Genomic DNA, 20,092 nt, shown 5'->3' on the forward strand with positions numbered 1-20,092 from the left:
GTTATATAGATTTGTAATTTACTTCTATTTAAATATTTCCAATCTTCCAGTACTTAGCAGCTCCTGTATGTCCTGCAGGAAGTGGTATATTGTTTCCAGTCTGTGCTACCACCTCTGTCCATGTCAGGAACTGTCCAGAGCAGTAGCAAATCCACATAGAAAACCTCTCCTGCTCTCTAGGCTGGAAAGAATACACCACTTCCTGCAGGACATACAACAGATGATAAGTACTGAAAGACTTGAGATTTTTTTAGCCTCTTAAAGACAGAGCCCAAAATGGCCTTAAGGACCGGACCAAATTTCAGGAATATGACGTGTGTCACTTTATCCATTAATAACTTCAGGATGCTGTTACCTATCTGGCTCATTCGATACTTACAGCCTATCTTTATGAAAAACCCCAAAATAACGTGAAAAATTGCATTTTTTCTAACTTTGAAATTTTGTGCTAGTAAGGACAATGGTTATGCCACATAAATTATATATTAAATAGCATAAGCAATAAGTCTACTTTATGTTGGCGGCATTTATTAAACTTGCCTTCAATTTTTTAAGACAATAGAAAGCTTCAAAGTTTAACAGCATTTTCACAAGAGTTTCAAAATCTGATTTTTCAAGGGACCAGTTCACGTTTGAAGTGTATGTGAGGGGACTGTATGTTATGAAGCCCCACAAAGCACCCCATTTCAGAAACTGCACCCCCCATACTGTGCAAAAGCACATCCAGAAAGTGTTTTAACCCTTTAGGTCACAGAAATAAAAGCTAAGTGTGTAAGAAAATTGAAAATTTAATTATAATCCAATATCTTTCATAATTATAAACCTATTACCAGAGAAATGCACCCCAATATTTATTGCCCCGTTTCTGCAGTTTATAAAAAATACCCCATATGTGGCCCTATTGCGCTATCTGATGCAACCACAAGCCTCAGATATAAAGGAGCGCCTAGTGAATTTCAACGCCTCCGTTATATTTGGTCATTTCAAGGATTTCAAGGGCCATATCGCATTTACAAAGCCCTCGTGCTGCCAAAACACTGGACACCCCCCCACAAGTGACCCCTATTCTGGGAACTACACACCTCAAGGCAGTGTCGGACTGGGGTACCTTGGGCCCACCAGGGAAACTGACTCTAGGGGCCCACCCTGTATAGGAAAGTTTCTATGTGTGTATTATGGCATATGGCAATGTTTCCTAACCTTTATACATCGGGGCACACTTACAAAATAAAGTTCTAAAAAATACAAAAAAAAAAACTAATTCAGTGACTCACAGGTGACGTCTTCTTTGATCTGAGGAGATCACTCTTCATTTCCTCTCCATCCGGCCCAGGCCTCCATGATGAGTTCCTCTTGCTACAATTCTTCTCTACAGAACCTGTCAGACAGACATCTTAGGCTCCGCACATTTCCAGCAACTTCCTTCCCTTTTCCCCACCCATAGACTCCCATACAGTAGTAATTCCACTACCTGGTGTCATGTGCAGTAAAGTAAGGAAGTATGTGTGTAACCTGCCCTTCCCTCATAGTGATTTCCCCTGCCCCCATAATAATGCCCCCTGACCCCATAGTAATGCCCCCCTTCTCTTCCCGCATAGTATCTGCCCCCTGCTCTGCCCCAATAGTATCTGCCACCACAGTATATGCCCCCTGCTCTGCCCCATAGTATATGCCCCCTGCTCTGCCCCATAGTATATGCCCCAGCTCTGCCCAATAGTATATGCCCCCTGCTGTGCCCCATAGTATATGCCCCCTGCTCTGCCCCATAGTATATGCCCCCTGCTCTGCCCCATAGTATATGCCCCCTGCTCTGTCCCATAGTATATGCCCTCTGCTCTGCCCCAATAGTATATGCCCCCTGCTGTGCCCCAATAGTATATGCCCCCTGCTCTGCCCCATAGTATATGCCCCCTGCTGTGCTCCATAGTATATGCCCCCTGCTCTGCCCCATAGTATATGCCCCCTGCTCTGCCCCATAGTATATGCCCACTGCTCTGCCCCATAGTATATGCCCCCTGCTCTGCCCCATAGTATATGCCCCCTTCTCTGCCCCATAGTATATGCCCCCTGCTCTGCCCCAATAGTATATGCCCTCTGCTCTGCCCCAATAGTGTATGCCCCCTGCTCTGCCCCAATAGTATATGCCCTCTGCTCTGCCCCATAGTATATGCCCCCTGCTCTGCCTCAAAATAACAAAAAAGTCCTACTCACGTAATCCGGCCAGGGGACGGGTCTTCTCTCTTCTAGCTGTGTTCTCTCTTCTTTGCACCGCAGGGATGGATCCTCCGGCACGCGTGATGACGTCATCGCATCGCGCCGGCTGAGGAGATCACATCCAGCGCTGCTGAGTGAGGCACGGGACCGCATGGAGAAGGGAGGAGGAGGAGGAGGAAGTGGAGTGGCTGTGCTCTGTGAGGTCCGGGGGAAGGAGGGAGGAGGGGGAGGGGGAGGGGAGCGGAGTGGCTGTGCTCACTGAGGTCTGGGGGACGGAGGGAGGAGGCGGGGGGAGTGGCGTGGCTGTGCTCAGTGAGGTCCGGGGGAAGGGGGAAAACTGCTTGAGCCACCCGGACCTTTGTCAGGACACCTCAGGGGCCCATCGGGGGTCGGGGCCCACCGGGGTTTCCCCGCCCCCCCCCCGGTGGCTCAGTCTCAAGGAATCTAACAAGGGGTGCAGTGAGCATATGGACCCCACTAGCACAAATGTGGAACAATGTGACGTGAAAGTGAAAAGTTACATTTTTTCACTTTCACTGCACAAATGTGCCCGTCACCAGTGGGGTCCAAATCCTCACTGCACCCCTTGTTAGATTCCTCGAGGGGTGTAGTTTCCAGAATGGGGTCACTTGTGGGGGGTTTCTACTGTCTTGGCAACACAGGGTCCTTTTAAATACAACAAGGCCCTTGAAAATCCATTCCAGCCAAATCCAGCCTCCAAAAGCCAAATGGGGCTCCTTCCTTTTGGAGGCTAGTCTTGCAGCCGCATGGCGCCTTATGTGCACATGTGGGGTATTTCCATACTCGGGGGAAATTGCTCTACACATTGTGTTTTTTTTTAATCTTTAAACCCCTTGTGAAAATGAAAACATCAAGACTAAATCAATGATTTAGTGTAAAAATCTAAACATTTTTACACTAAATGTTGGTCTAGCCTTGATTTTTTTCATTACCAAAAGGGGTTAAAAGGGAATACAAATGCAAAACGTGTAGGGTAATTACCCTTGGGTAATGTCCACATGTGGATATATTGTGCTTTATGGGCACAGGGCAAGCCACCAAAGGGACAGAGCGCCATTTAGAGGCTGGAATGGAGGAGGGAGGCCAATGTCGCAATTACAAAGCTCCTGTACTGCCAGGACACTGGGAACGGCCACAAGTGACCCCATTCTGGAAACTACACCCTTCAAGGAATCTAACAAGGGGTGCAGTGAGCATATGGACCCCACTGGTGATGGGCACATTTGTAGAACATGTGCTGTGAAAGTGTAAAATACAATTTTCTTCCTTTTCACGGCACAAATGTGCCCGTCACCAGGGGGCCATATCCCGGCTGCACCCCTTGTTAGATTTCTTATGGGGTGTAGTTTCCAGAATGGGGTCACTTGTGGGGGGTTTCTACTCTCCTGGCAGCACAAGGACTTTGTAATTGCATCATGGCAAGCTTCTAATGGGAATGGCGGCCTTGCCTATTTAGTTGGGGAAAAGGGACAATTTTTAATTTATTTGGGGGTATTAGGCCAATTATTAGTTTATAAGGCAGGTGTCCATCAAAATTAACCTATTTTGATCCAGAGGAAGGCAAAAAAAACCTTGTGAAGCAGACGACAGTAGCCTCATCACTGGGAAAAAAATTCCTTCCAGACTCCAAAATGGCAATCGAATTAATCCATGGATCAACATGACCCCTGAAATAGGAATAAGGGATAGAATTTAGAAAATATAGAACTCCCAATGACAGTGTGGTACGCCTTGAAGCGATCCAGTATGCAGAGGCCGGGGGGATCAGGACAGGTGTCACACTGGAAAATGGCGTCCTTCCTGAGCCCCCTGTTACACCACACTCTGCGCTTCTTCTGGGGTCTCCTGTTTTCCAGTGTGGGGGATGTCACCTGGAAAATGTTGCCCTGATGCGATACGGGGTCCTTCATATCCAGAAGCGCTGGGTCCGCTCCATGGCTGCTAAATATTAGGGCTCTATTACTGCTTCTGATGTTTTTGACCATTTTTTTCACCATTTTTTTTTACACCGTTTACTATACGTTACATATGACATGTTATCGTTATTCGTCAGGGAGGTACGATTACAGCGATATCCATGTTATATAGCTTTTGTTATAGTTTATGACATTTATGCTATAAAAGCTGTTTGTGTCTTGCATATTGTAAGAGCAGCAATATTTTTATTTTTTTCGCCAATGGAGCTATAGTGACGGGCTTTTTTTTGCGGACATAAGCTGACGTTTTTAGTGGTGCACCTTTTGAGTACATGTGATGTTTTGCTTTTATCTATATGTTTTATGGGGTGGGATTAACAAAAAATTGTAATTTTAATAAGTTTTTTATTAAGTTTTTTAGCGGCGTTAATCGGGCGGGATAATTAATGTAACAGGTTAATAGACGGGGTCATTACGGACGCGGCAATACCAAATATATGAATCTCATTTATAGGGGATCATTTATAAAGGGGGGGGTGGGGAATGTGTATAACTAATTATTTATTTATTCATTTAATTTATTTTTTTGTCTCTTTATTTATGTATTATTATTTATTTATTTGTGTATGTATGTATTTGTGTGTACTTTCACTTTTTCAGGTACCTCTATAATACATTACAGCACATGATCAGAATGAATGAGCTGTAAGAAGCTGACAGCTCATTCATTTGATCAGGTCCCTGCCTCATGTGCAGGGGCCTGATCACTGTCATCCATAGCAGCCCTGATGCTCGAACCCTCGCGGAGGGTCGGAGGGGTTGGAGGGAGTGGATCTCTCTTCAGCTGCTCCATAGACACAGTCGGCTGGATCGCGGTGTCTATGGGGTTAACACAGCCCCCTCCTGGTTCCCGATCTCTGCATTGGACAGAGGGGGGAGGCAGGGAGAAAATGACGTTCACAGAACGTCATTTTGCGGCAAGGGGTTAATACATATAAAATCATCACGGTGTACAAATCATATAACTGCGGTGTAAAGTATAATAGAGTATATACATCAACTGGAACTCATTCCTGCAAACCACCTCTGCGTGTAGTCAACGTCTGGGATTGGCGCTACAGCCATATACAGCCATACATCACTTCTAGCACCAGATTTTCATCTTATCGGGCGCCATGACAGATAAGGGAAAATGCCCTATCTGTTTCAGTGTCCATTCACACATACAGGGGATGGTTCGATTTCAGGTGAGTATAATGTAAATGGCTCCCTGTGCATACCCTTTTTTTTCGGCGCTCCCTCCCCCCCTTTAAGTTACCATAAAGCTCCTTCAGCCTCCCATGCCTCCAGACAACACCCATCACCCGACCCCCGGCATACATACAACTACCCCCACAGTCATTCACACGACTACTACCCCAGCTTCCCCCACAACTACCACCCCCAGCCCCCCCAAACAACTAACACCACCAGCCTCCCACAAAACAGCCCCCCACCCAACTACAGCCCCCCCAAACAACTACCACCCCCAGCCCTCCCCCACACAACTATCACCCCAGCCGAGAGTTCTCTTACCTGAGGGTCGGCGTGGCATGACGTCACCCAGACCGCACGTCCCCTTACTGATTGGCTGGACGTGCGGTCAAGGTGACGTCATGCTGAAGTGCCGCGCAGGTCAGGAGAGGAGCTGAGCGCTGCAGGAGGAGGGCGGCCAGGGGCGCTCCGGCAGAGAACTGCACTGCACATCTAACTACAAACTAAATGTGCTTAGGGTCGGACTGAGACTGAGATTCAGCCCTGGCATTTATAACTATACAGGTCCACTTGCTGGTTTGCTCAAAAGGTTGCAAATGCATGCCCTGCTCATCTGGGAAAAGGAGGGGGGGGGTCAGTCTGCTCAGTTCATTCATTTCACTGTGTTTCTATGCTGTGGTTGGGAAAAAACAATCATGCATAGTGCACTTTTCTTCTACCTACTGTTTCCCTACATATATACTATACCCAGTGGCGTAGCTACCACGGTCGCAGTAGTCGCCCGCGAGCCTCCCCCCCCCCCCCCCCCCCTTGCCACTGCACTGCCGTCCTCCCACTCCCTCTTGTGATCTTAATCAATGTTTTGCTTGCGATCACAAGAGGGAGGCTGGGACTGGCCCCGGCTGACTTGCAGCTCCCTGGCTCTGTCCCCGGCAGCACACACACCAGTGAGCTCTGTATGCGCCGGGGAACTACTTCCGGAGCAGGGAGCGTCTCACTGGTGTGTGTGCTGCATAGTTTTGCTGTGACTGTCCCGCTTCTGAGGAGACAGCTCCGGCAAAACCGTGTCCCGGGAGGCCCCGCCGCCCGCCACGAGAAGCCCCGCCCACGCCAGCGCAGGTTACATTGTTCATGCAAGAAGGGGCAGGAGTGCTGGGAAACCATACAGGTGAGTATAGCGTTTTTTGTTTTAAATACAGATGATGGGTGTAGTGGTATGATGATAAAGGAAAGAGGATGATGAGGGGGTAGTAGTATGATGAAGGAACAAGTAGATGATGAGGGGTGTAGTGGTATGAAGGAACAAGAGGATGATGAGGGGTGTAGTGGTATGAACGAACAAGAGGATGATGAGGGGTGTAGTGGTATGATGATGAAGGAACAAGAGGATGATGAGGGGTGTAGTGGTATGATGATGAAGGAACAAGAGGATGATGAGGGGTGTAGTGGTATGATGATGATGATGATGATGATGAAGGAACAAGAGGATGATGAGGGGTGTAGTGGTATGATGATGAAGGAACAAGAGGATGATAAGGGGTGTAGTGGTATGATGATGAAAGGGCAGGAGGATGATGAAGGGCTATTAGTATGATGATGGAGGAGGATGAAGGGGGTAGTAATATAAAGATGGAGGAGCAGGAGGATGAAATGGGTAGTAGTATGATGATGGAGGGGCAGGAAGATGAAGGAGTAGTACTATTATGATGGAGGTGGTTGTAGTATGATGAAAGGGGCAGGAGGATGAAAGGGGTAGTAGTATAACACGGGGGGGGCATCTATAAGGGGGGATTACACGGGGGGTGTATACAATAGGGCATGTACTATAGTGGACCACACAGAGGGGGGCATATACTATAAGGGGGTCACATAGAGTCAGCCTACCCAGTAAATGAGGGTGTAAAGGGGCCAATACAGATGTGCAGTGTGCAGAGAGATGAGGATGGTGCCAGAGTGAGGAGCCTGATATGTCTGTCTGGCAGATTCTGTGGATTCGTGGCTCGGAGAAGTTCTCATAACGGCCCAGGACGGATGGAGAAGATGAAGATGAAAAGGAAAGAACTCCGATCAGAGAAGACGTCCCCTGTGAATCACTTGATATAACTGCTCGATAATGTATATGGTGTACAGAGCCTGTGTAGAGCTGGGGCTACCTCTATATGACTATATAATATTTGCCCCTTGTATACTGGTATTATTGGTAATATTGGTCTCAGTATACAGGATCTGGTTAGTAACAGTAAGGCGGTAATATGTATGGTGATATTTCCTATATACTGGTATTATTGGTAATATCGGTCTTGAGATATCTATATATCAATAGCAGGGAGGAAGGGGAGGCCCAAGTTGACCTCTTGCACCAGGGCCCAAGAGACATTAGCTACGTCCCTTACTATACCCTTACTGTATAATGCATATACAAGAATCACACCATCATATGCACACTGAGACACACTGCATATACACATACATGTCAATATGTATCACCAGAAATAGCAGTCCTCATATGCTCGGATCTGCATCTGGCTGATGTGCTCCTTTTTATAATAGAGAAGAAACATATACACATACACACACATACATATGCACACTGACACACAAACACACACACTGCATATACACATCTATATGGACACAGACACACACTACATACACAGAGATATACTACATATCCATACGGACATACAAATACATACATACGCACAGTTATATGTGCACACACACTGCATATAGACAGACATCCATATGCACACCAACATAGCCACATATTGGGTATACATACATACATACACATTTATATGCAAACATACACTGCATACACACAGACATACATACATATCTATATGCACACACTGCACATACAAATACATACATATCCATATGCACACATACACACACTGCACATACAAATACATACATATGCACAGTTATATGTGCACACACACTGCATATAGACAGAAATCCAGATGCACGCCAGGATGTGCAGCACGGGGGATGTGAGATGGTTCTGCACAGGCTCTGGGCTCTAGTAACAAGTTGTAGCAACAAAAGTTTCATAAACAAACAAACGTAATGTCTCCCAACCCTGCAAGCCTTCTCTGTGTCCTACACTGTCTGTATCAGAGAGCAGAATATGTAGCAATAGATGTATCATGTATCATGCTTGTGGGACTGGAGAGACATTGCTACTATACATGATACATCTATAGCTACATATTCTGCTCTCTGATACAGACAGTGTAGGACACAGAGAAGGCTTGCAGGGTTGGGAGACATTAGGCTTGTTTGATAGATTTTTTTGTTTGATTAGGTTTGTTTGTTTGTTTGTTTATGAAACTTTTGTTACTAGAGCCCAGAGCCTGTGCAGAACCATCTCCCATCCCCATTGCTGCACATCCTAACAGCACTGGGAGCTCGGACAGGACTGGGTGAACACTGGTTTTACCTGTTGCTGTATTTTCATTTAGACCTCTACATGGTATTTGTATTTTATACTGATGATTTAATTACATTTTCCACAAGGGCCCTGTGGATTTATTTTATTTAATTCTATTTTTTTTATATATATATTAGTTTTTATCATGTGTGATTAAACTATAGGAGCCTGTTCATGGTCTCTTGAGGACTGTGTTTTTTTCTGGTTATTGTAGTTCTCCTCTCTATTTATTTTTAGGGTGTGCAGTTTACCTTGTTACCTCAACACCAGTAAATGTTAGGCATTAGTGAGCTACACTCTTTCCTGTAGCTGTAGTATTGTACATGGTGTAAGTATACAGAAGAGACACCAGGTGGCGCTAGCTGTAATATTGTACATGGTGTAAGTATACAGAAGAGACAGCAGGTGGCGCTAGCTGTAATATTGTACATGATGTAGGTATACAGAAGAGACAGCAGGTGGTGCTAGCTGTGATATTGTACATGATGTAGGTATACAGAAGAGACAGCAGGTGGCGCTAGCTGTAATATTGTACATGATGTATATATACAGAAGAGACAGCAGGTGGAGCTACCTAACTGTTCCTTTTATCACACAGGTTCCTATATTAGGGCAGGTTCACACTACGGAACCTCCCCCCCCACTGTAAGTATGGCAGAACTAGCATGATGTTCATAGTACAGGATAGATAATATCATGATGCCTTGATTTGTGCTAATTGCGGTAAAAAAGCTGCGATTTTTTGAAAATCATGGCAGAACTGTAGCCAGGAGGCAATACACCTCTGAAAGTTCCCCCGGGAGCTCAGGGCCCCCGGGCTACCGCCCGAAAAGGACCTATTATAATCCGCTACTGCTCCTGCCAGTACTGTTTATACACAATAGTTCCAATGGACAACCAAATCTATAACAAGGTCTCTGCCTCAGGCTGGGTTCACACTGCGTTTTTGCAATCCGTTTAACGCATATGTTTTATCAAACAAAACGGATGCAATTGTATGTTACCTGTTTTTCCATTGACTTCCATTATAAAAAAAAAAACGGATTGAAACACATGGGTTATTTTTAACGGACACAGAAGTAGTGTTGACTACGTTTTTCTATCTGTTAAAAGTAACCAAATAAAAATGGATACGTTGAACGGATTGCAAAAACGCAGTGTGAACCCAGCCTCAGAGTTAATAAACCCTCATATCACCTGTCCATAATATTATTACCATTTAGCCTTTTCGTAATACAATTACACACTACAAGGCAACAATTTGGAAATATTTAACATATTTTATTAACATGATTAAAAAAAATCTCCAACCTCATTATCCAGTGCAAAAGGATCCAGTATTACAGACAACCACCAGCCACAGTATCTATGTCATATAGTAAGTCTAAATGGTCACAGTAAGCACATAAGCTTTTAAAGTGACTGTACCACCAGGCCCAGGCAGAAGCACTGGAGGCGGGCCGACCCTCCCTTAGTGGGAGGAAACCCTAGCCCCTCTATGATAGGGTTCCATTGATTCTAATGGAGTCACGTCATGGAGGGGCTGGGGTTTCCTCCCACTAAGGGTGGGTCGGCCCGCCTCCAGTGCTTCAGCCTGGGCCTGGTGGTACAGTCACTTTAATCATGTAGTGTATCTACATGGCCTCCTATAGCCGATGAGCATCAATATGTGACCATTATGAGATAATATATGATATAGATACTGTGGCTTGTGGTTGTCTAGAATACTGGATCCTTTTGCACTGGATAATGAATTTGGAGATTTTTTAATCATGTTAATAAAATCTGTTTCAAATTCTTAAATTGTAGCTTTGTAGTGTGTAATTCCAGCCAATACTGGCAGGTTTACCTTTAACTATAAGCCTGTGCTTAGGCTTATAGTTTGTATTGGGGGCTATTACAGGGGCAGGGCTTGCCAGGAAATACAAACATTTGTCGAGGCTACCCTGTCAAATTTGAGACAGTCCCAGCAAAACCAGGACTGTATGCAACTATGTACTGTGGGAGATTAGCTCTGTAGAGCAGCGCAGACAGCAGGAACGGCAGTCAGAGACAGTGACACAAACTAGGATAAAACAGAGACGTCCCTGCTTGTTTATTGAAGCCAAAAGAAATTCAGCCTTACATACAGGCCCAAAATAAGATAAATCCTGCTCGTCTGAGCTCTAACTAACACAGCAAATCCTGGCTATACAGGGGACGTGCTACCAGTCACCCAACATAAAACAACACAAGTTGGTACAATACCGGTGTGGCTGAGAGTCCCAGCAGAAGCTTTAGCAGCCCTGACCCTCCCCACTGCCAGGAGAGACCTCCATGCACAGCCGCACTCTGCACACTCTGTGCCTCCTCTTATCAGGCAGTGATCAGTGGCCTCCAGCACCTGGGCTGACTTGGGCCAGACACAAAAACCTGGACTGGCCAGAAAGGGAATGGCAGGCCCCACTACCAACCTGCCTGTCATTCCATAAATATCCAGGCCCATTTACAGCCACTACAAAGCAGCCAATAGCAAGTAGTTTGCTATGGGTTTTAGCTTTCCTGGATTCCTCCATATCTCACCCAGCTTTCCCTGGATGAGATAGGAACTTTCTGGAACCTGGTGCTCACGTATGATACGTATCTCGGGGAGATATAGCGATTCCCAACCACCATCCCTGTCACTGTCTCACAGTACTGTATACACTACATACAGCATATACTCTATATGCAGCATATACTATATACACTACATAGAGCATATACTATATACACTACATACAGCATACAATACACGCATACTATATACACTACATAGAGCATATACTATATACACTACATACAGCATATACTCTATACTATATACAGCATATACTCTATACTATATACAGCATATACTATATACACTACATACAGCATACAATACACGCATACTATATACACTACATAGAGCATATACTATATACACTACATACAGCATACAGTACCTTCTATATACACTATATACAGCATATACTCTGTACACTACATAGAGCATATACTATATACACTACATACAGCATACAGTACATTCTATATACTCTATATACAGCATATAGTCTATACACTACATAGAGCATATACTATATACACTACATACAGCATACAATACACACATACTATATACACTACATACAGCATAGACTATATACACTACATACAGCATACAATACACACTTACTATATACACTACATGCAGCATATACTATATACACTACATACAGCATAGACTATATACACTACATACAGCATATACTATATACACTATACACAGATTATACTGTACACACTACATACAGCATAGACTATATACTCTACATAAAGCAAACACATATATACCACATAGAGCATATACTATATACCAGGGGTCCCCAAACTTTTCACACAGGGGGCCAGTTCACTGTCCCTAAGACCATCGGAGGGCCAGACTATAAAAAAAAAAAAACTATAATCAAATCACCGTGCAAAATGCCACAACCCCCCCCCCCCCCCCCAAGTAAAAGCATCCCTCTTTCTTTCCACCCCTCCCCTCTCTCCCCCTTCATCCCCTCAACCAGCCCCCTACTCCCCCTTCACACCCTCAACCAGCCCCCTCACCCCACTTTCAACTCCCATTTTCCCGGAATACCCCTTTAATAAAAATTTTCACCGGACTTCTCCTTTGATGTGTATGTACTCTGGTCTGTGTTTTCTTTCTTTGACTAATAAATTGATTGTTCTGGATTGTCTTGCTATACATGGAGAGTGTAACCTTCTTCATGTGTATTTTAAAGGGGTATTATTGTTTAATAAAATGTAGAAGCATATTTACTTGCATTCTGTAATATGCTTCTATTTAAATTTTTGCTCGGTTCCTCAGCTTACCAGGCAAATTCCCCCTCTCAGATGAAGGAATCCTCTTCAGTCTAGGTCCATTTCAACACGCTCCTCTACCTCTCCCCCTCCGTCGGAGACAGGGTCAGGTGATCTGTGGCTTCCACTGACCCCCAGTATCGCGACACCCCCCAAACTTCTGTACCGGCATCAGGTACCGGGATCAGACACCTGCCCCCTCCTCCCCAGACAGCATCAGCCATGGCCGGACCTGGCTCCCCCCAGCTCATCAGCCGGGGCCCGGCATGCCAACCCTCCCAAAATCACCCAACTCCCCCAAACCCCCCCCCTCCCGAGCTCATCAGCCGACAGACACCCTCCCGAAGTCACAAAATACATGAGAACAGCGGGTGACCAAATTCTATTGGCCAATTTCTGCTTCAGCCACAGTAAGATACACAGATTTTGTAACATAATACTGAGACAGAACGTCTTTATTTTTTTGTAGAGCAAATAATTTTTTTTCTTTTGCAATAGTAGAATAAAATATATATATATATATATATATATATATATATATATATATATATATATACATATATACACACACACACACTTATTATCCACATATATGTTGGTTTTCTTCCCTTACTCAGAAGACTATGCAATTCTGTTGATCTTTGACATTACAAAGGAAAGGCTGATGACATCACAAAGGAAAGCTGATGACATCACAAAGGAAAGGCTATGACATCACACAGACATTGTACACTTAGCTGCACAGGTAACATTCCGTCAGTTGATAACTGCCGCTCAGCAGAGATACATGGGAGGGATCGCTCTCACTTACTGATATCATCACTTGGATTGGAACATCAATATAGATTTGACCACAACTTAAAATGAAGGCAAAAAACAAGAGGAATCATCTAGAAGGAGACACAGAAGAGAAGGAGAAGAATAATGGAGAGGACGAGAGGAGAGACAAGGACAGAGGAGATGATGATGATGACGGTCAGGAGCAGCCAACTACAACCAAGAAGCCAAGAAAGAACCGTGTCTTAGCCTGCCTGCAAAGTGCCTGGGCCCGGATGACATGTAAGAAGAGGAAATCTTCCAGCCACAGCATCATCATCCCTCTGATGGACGCCACAGGTAGGACCAACAACTGGAATTGTACATGCATCCTTAGGACTCCATAGAACACACACAGTGGGGCTGATTCATGGGAATAGCGCCCCCACACACTAGTTACCCCCTCCAGTAGTGGCTGTAAGCTGCATGGTGTCCTGTGAACCACTCACCTTTGTTGTCCCCACCCATTAGGTAATTTTAGTATTTGGGGCCTTGTTGATCAGTTTTACTCGTCTTCCTAGGGATGCGTGAGGCAGGCGGCCATCTTTTATATCCCAGGAATATAAACTGAAGCTGCTGTCCATAGGAGTTTATCGTCCTTTTTCACTTATATTGTGGGATGTGTGGATGTTTTTCGTGCCCCACGTTCACCATACAGGATAAAGAACGTTGAGGGAGATTTATCAAACATGGTGGAAAGTGGAACTGTCTCAGTTGCCCCTAGCAACCAATCAGATTCCACTTTTCATTCCCAACAGACTCAGCTAGTACAATATACTGCAATACTATAATAATATATGTATAGTAAAAGTAATGTATTGCACTGTACATTCATTGTGGTTTTCTCGGTCACAAAAGGGCATTAAAGCGGCAGTACATGGCATATGGCCAGAAACTAGGGACTGAATTTCACACCCATTTGCAATGTTTCCCGCTTTCCCTCTCTGTAGCATCACTAACCCCATCACCCACTTGTAAATGTAGAAACCTCTGAACCACCTGTGTAGTTTTTTGGACCATCTACAGTATTAGGACACCCTACGTGCCCCCCCCCCCCCCCCCTGTAATATGAGGAGCCATTGTGCCTTCTCTGTAACATAAGAACTTTCTGTAACCCTATACCACTAATATATATGTCTGGGAGGTATAATAATCCCTCTGTGCCCCCTTTATAGCATTGGGATCTGTTTTGCCCCCTCTGTGGTATTAGGATGTATCTGTATTATAACAATGCCTCTGTGTCCCCTCTTTTGTGCTAGGGCCCCTCTTTGATATTTGGACCCACTATACCTTCTGTGTAGTAGTAAAACGGTCTCTGCCCCCTCTGTAATAATAGGATGCTTCGGAGCCCCCTCTGTACTATACAATCTCCTCTGTGCCCCCTTTGTAGTATTATGACATGCTGCGTCCCCTTAGTGGAATTAGGACCCCTCTTTGCCCCCTCTGTAGTATTATTACCTCTCTGTGTCCACTCTGTAATAATAAGCCTCCTTTATGCCCTATATGACCTCTTTCTATTAATTCACACATCTATCCTTTTCCTTTGTAACAGATAACAGAACATCAAATGAGAAGGAAAGAGAGGTGCCAGCATGCAGGAAGGATAGCCGTATACAGGAAGCCATACTGCAGGAGCACCAACTACTGTGTGACCAGTACCACAACCTGGATGACCTGAGGGCCCTATACTACGCTGAACAAGAAGCCACGTTAGAGGACTACCAACGATGGTGCGACCAAACCAACAACATGGATGACATATGTGCCTTGCACTATGTGGGCCAAATAGCTATGGAAGAAGAATATCAGAAATTGTATGACTGGATTCATAGCATGGAGTTCCTGTATGCCCAGCACTATATGGCACGATATGAAGAGAAGCATCAACAGGAGACCGAAGAGGAAGGACCGAAGAAGGACGATGACGGACCGAAGAAGGACGACGACGGACAGAAAAAGGACGACGGCGGACAGAAAAAGGACGACGATGGACCGAAGAAGGACGATGACGGACAGAAAAAGGACGACGGCGGACACAAAAAGGACGAAGATAGACCGAAGAAGGACAACGAAGCCAAGAAAAGTGCCAAGATCCTGTTCTTAGCCCAACTGCAAAAATGTTGGGAATGGATCACTAAGTCAAAATGGAGAGGAACATGTGAACTCAATGAAGAACGTTCCTGTGAAATGCCAGGACCCAGTAACATCAGGAATCCGTCATCCAAAGAAGACCCTGACAACTCTAAAGAGACCTCACCTGTTACAGTCCCCCTAACATTGGACTGCTTCACCTTCTACCATTCACTGGGAGAAGGAACCTTCGGTAAAGTCCTCTTGGCAAAAGACATCATCCGCACTGAATGTGTTGCCATTAAAGTGACAGAGAAGAGGCATGTCAGCTTTAAAGAACGCCATGTCCTCCAACTATCTCATGGAAGCCCATACTTGATGCATGGCTTGGCCGCCTTTCACACACCGAACTTTGCCTGTTATGTGATGGAACTGGCCACCGGAGGGGACCTGTTTGAATTTGTCAAAAAGCACTCGTCTCTTGATACCGACACAGTAAAGTTCATCACAGCCGAAGTGGTATGTGGCACAGAGTTCCTGCACAGAAGAAATATTATCCATCGGGACCTGAAGCCAGAAAATATACTTCTCACCAGAGAAGGCCACATAAAAATAACAGATTTCGGCTTTGCTGTGACAAATGCGTATAGCCTGACCAGAACTGTGTGCGGAGGTACACCAGGATATGCAGCCCCAGAGATGATAAAACGCCAGCTACATGGGAGAGGAGTCGACTATTTCGCCATTGGCGTCATCCTCTACAATCTCTTGACCTTCAAGCGTCCATTTTATGGAAGAAACCAGACCGAAACAGAAATCTCTGTCCTCTGTCATACTCCAGAATACCCAAAGTCCCTTACTGACGATGCAGTTACCATCTTAAAAAGCCTGCAGCGTAAAGACCAGTTCGAGCGTCTGGGAGTCAAAGAGGACATCAGGAGCCATCCATTCTTCTCGGATATCAATTGGGAGGACGTGGAAGCCGGGAGAATTGTTCCACCAGCAATCATGATGACATCTTCTGTTGACCTCAATGCTGAAGAACCTATGACATTTGCTGAACCACCAAACGTCATCAAACCTGAAGATCAGCAAATCTTTAATAAGTTCAGCTTTGTGTGCCCGGAGTGGTCAAATCAATATCATCCTGTCATTACTGACAAAGAAGATGCTGATAATGATGATGACGATATCTACATGTAGAGCATCACCTCTACTCATCTCTGCTCCAATCTAAATTTTAACAACTTAATCTTAACTTAACTTAAGCATCGGACTTAAAGCTTAACTAGACAAGACTTAAACCAACTAAAGCAACTAAACTTAACCAAAAGCACAAGCTACGTAAGACTTTGTAGAGCTTGTGGGAGGGTGGGAGGGCTCCCTCTTTGTGCCTTCACCTTGACGTGGTGAGGGAGCTTGCGTGCCTTAGTGATCCATTGAGCTAAGCTGGCTGGAGTTATTGCTCCTGGTGGGGTCTCCCGTGCCAGAAAGGTCAATGGGGAGAGGCCAGACTAAGTAAGGCACCCAGTAGAAAGGGCTCTAAATCTACTTCTTTTCTCTCTCATAAAAACTCAGATAGATAGATATCAGAATAACCAGACAAGTGCAGTGCTTTAAGGGGAGCAAATCATGTCAGAAGGCGACTAAAGTCTTATCCAGGCTTAGAAAAACATGTCCGCTTTCTTCCAGAAACAGCACCTCTCCTAAAAATACACAATGTCACACAACACCTAGGATGGAGCCAACTATCACTTCTCACATTCATTTGCAAATTACACTATGAACAATACAAGAAAAACTAGATTTGCATTTCCAGGAAAATACATAGTGCTTGAAAAGAGCGCCCCTTTACCAGTGACTTCCCTATAAGAGTGACTTGGGTCCCATACCTTTAAGAGCGACTTGGGTCCCTTTAAGAGCGACTTGGGTCCCTTTAAGGGTGACTTGGGTCCCGTCCCTTTAAGAGCTACATGGATCCCAGGTCGCTCTTTAAAGGGAATCATTTCGCTCATAAAGGGACCCAAGTCGCTCTTAAAGGGACCCATTTAGCTCTTAAAGGGACATATTTCGCTCTTAAAGGGACCCAGGTCGCTCTTAAAGGGACCGATTCTGCTCTTAAAGGGACATATTTCGCTCTTAAAGGGACCCAGGTGGCTCTTAAAGGGACCCAGGTGGCTCTTAAAGGGACCCATTTCGCTCTTAACCCCTTAAGGACAGAGCCTGAAATGGCGTTAATGACAGAGACAAATTTTATCAATATGACCTGTGTCACTTTATTCATTAATAACTTCGGGATGCTTTTACCTATACGGCTGATTCTGAGATTGTTTTCTCGTGACATATTGTACTTTACATTTCTGGTAAATTGGAGTCAATACTCATAACGAATCTTTATGAAAAAAACCCAAATAATGTGAAAAAATTTGAAAAACTGCATTTTTCCAACTTTGAAACTTTTTTGCGTTTACAGAAAGTGGTTATACCACATAAATTATATATTAAATAGCATTAGCAACATGTCTACTTTATGTTGGCGGCATTTATTAAACGATCTTTAATTTTTTTAGACAATAGGAAGCTTAAAACATTAGCAGCAAATTTCCAAATTTTCAGTAAAATTTCAAAATCAGATATTTTTAGGGACCTGTTCAGGTTAAAGTGTTTTTGAGGGGCCTGTATGTTAGAAAGCCCCACAAAGCACCCCATTTCAGAAACTGCACCCCCCACACTCTGCAAAAGCATATCCAGAAAGTGTTTTAACCCTTTAGGGGAGTCACAGAAATAAAAGCTAAGGGCCACATGTATCATCCGGCAAACGGATGATTTTTGGCGGAAAGTGCCGATTTGCGTATTATTTTATACGCAAATGGCCGATTTGCGAATAAAATAATCGCAAATCGGCACTTTCCGCCGAGTACGCCAGGGGGCGGAAAGGGGGCGGAAAGTAGGCGGGAAGTGGGCGGAACGGAGGGCGCGGACTCAGAGTCCGCGCGATTTATCATCCGTTCCGCCCAAATGTACGCCGAAAACCTACTCCAGTCCTCAGCTGGCGTAGGTTTTCAGCGGTGCGCACTGGCGCGCACAGGATTTATGTACAGGCAGTCCGCCTCTACATAAATCCCCGTATCGCCGGAGCTGCGTGGGCATTTTTAAGTCCGGCGTAAAAAACGCCGGACTTAATAAATGCCTCCCTAAGTGTGTAAGAAATTTGAAAATTTTAATTTTCTGTGCAGAGATTTTATTGTAATCCAATATTTTTCATAATTATAAACCTATTACCAGAGAAATGCACCCCAATAATTATTGCTCCGTTTCTGCAGTTTATAGAAATACCCCACATGTGGCCCTATTGCGCTATTTGACTCAACCACAAGCCTCAGATACAAAGGAGCGCCTAGTGAATTTCAACGCCTCCGTTATATTTCGTCATTTCAAGGATTTCAAGGGCCATATCGCATACAAAGCCCTCGTGCTGCCAAAACACTGGACACCCCCCACAAGTGACCCCATTCTGGGAACTACACCCCTCAAGGAATCTAACAAGGGGTGCAGTGAGGATATGGACCCCACTAGCACAAATGTGGAACAATGTGACGTGAAAGTGAAAAGTTTTATTCTTTCACTTTCACTGCACAAATGTGCCCGTCACCAGTGGGGTCCAAATCCTCACTGAACCCCTTGTTAGATTCCTTTAGGGGTGTAGTTTCCAGAATAGGGTCACTTGTGGGGACGAGGACTCTGTAAATGCGACATGGCGTTCATCATCCATTCTAGCCAAATCCAACCTCCAAAATACAAATAGCGCTCCTTCCCTTCGGAGGCTTGCCCTGCACCCACATGGCGCTGTATGTCCACATCTGGTGTATTTACGGACTCGGGGGAAATTGCTCTACACATTGTGTGTTTTTTTTATTTTAACCCCTTGTGAAACTGAAAAATTCAAGGCTAGACCAACATTATAGTGTAAAAAAAATATATATATAAAGTATATTTCATTTTCACGGCACATAGTTCCACATTTGTGCCCGTCACCAGTGGGGTCCATATGCTCACTACACCCATTGTTACATTCCTTGTGGGGTTTAGTTTACATAATGGGGTCACTTGTGGGTGGTCTCAACTATCTTGGCAACACAGGGTCCATTTAAATACAACATGGCCCTCGAAATCCATTCCAGCCAAATCCAGCCTCCAAAAGCCAAATGGGGCTCCTTTCCTTTAGAGGCTCGTCTTGCAGCCACATGGCGCTTTATGTCCACATGTGGGGTATTTCTGTACTCGGGAAATTGCTCTACACATTAGAATTAATGGAACCGCGTCATAGAGGGGAGTGTAGAGTAAAAAGCAATAAAAAGCCAAAAAAATGGGGAGCAATCTCTTTTTCTTAATACCGACTCTATGACATGAAATATTGCATAAAATTCTACTCACTTCTCGGAGGGTAGATGGACCTACTCCCCCCCGTTGCCCGAAACACTGATATCACTCCTTG

The 20,092-nt window shown here is 44.7% G+C and overlaps 1 protein-coding gene across 1 annotated transcript in view; it reads right to left on the bottom strand.

Annotated features, from left to right (window-relative positions):
* Positions 1-20,092, bottom strand: part of LOC138771136 (aspartic and glutamic acid-rich protein-like) — an 88,518-nt gene that overhangs the window by 59,725 nt on the left and 8,701 nt on the right. The window lies entirely within an intron of this gene.

The sequence above is a fragment of the Dendropsophus ebraccatus genome, chromosome 13 (assembly GCF_027789765.1).
Source record: "Dendropsophus ebraccatus isolate aDenEbr1 chromosome 13, aDenEbr1.pat, whole genome shotgun sequence".
Taxonomy (NCBI): Eukaryota; Metazoa; Chordata; class Amphibia; order Anura; family Hylidae; genus Dendropsophus; species Dendropsophus ebraccatus.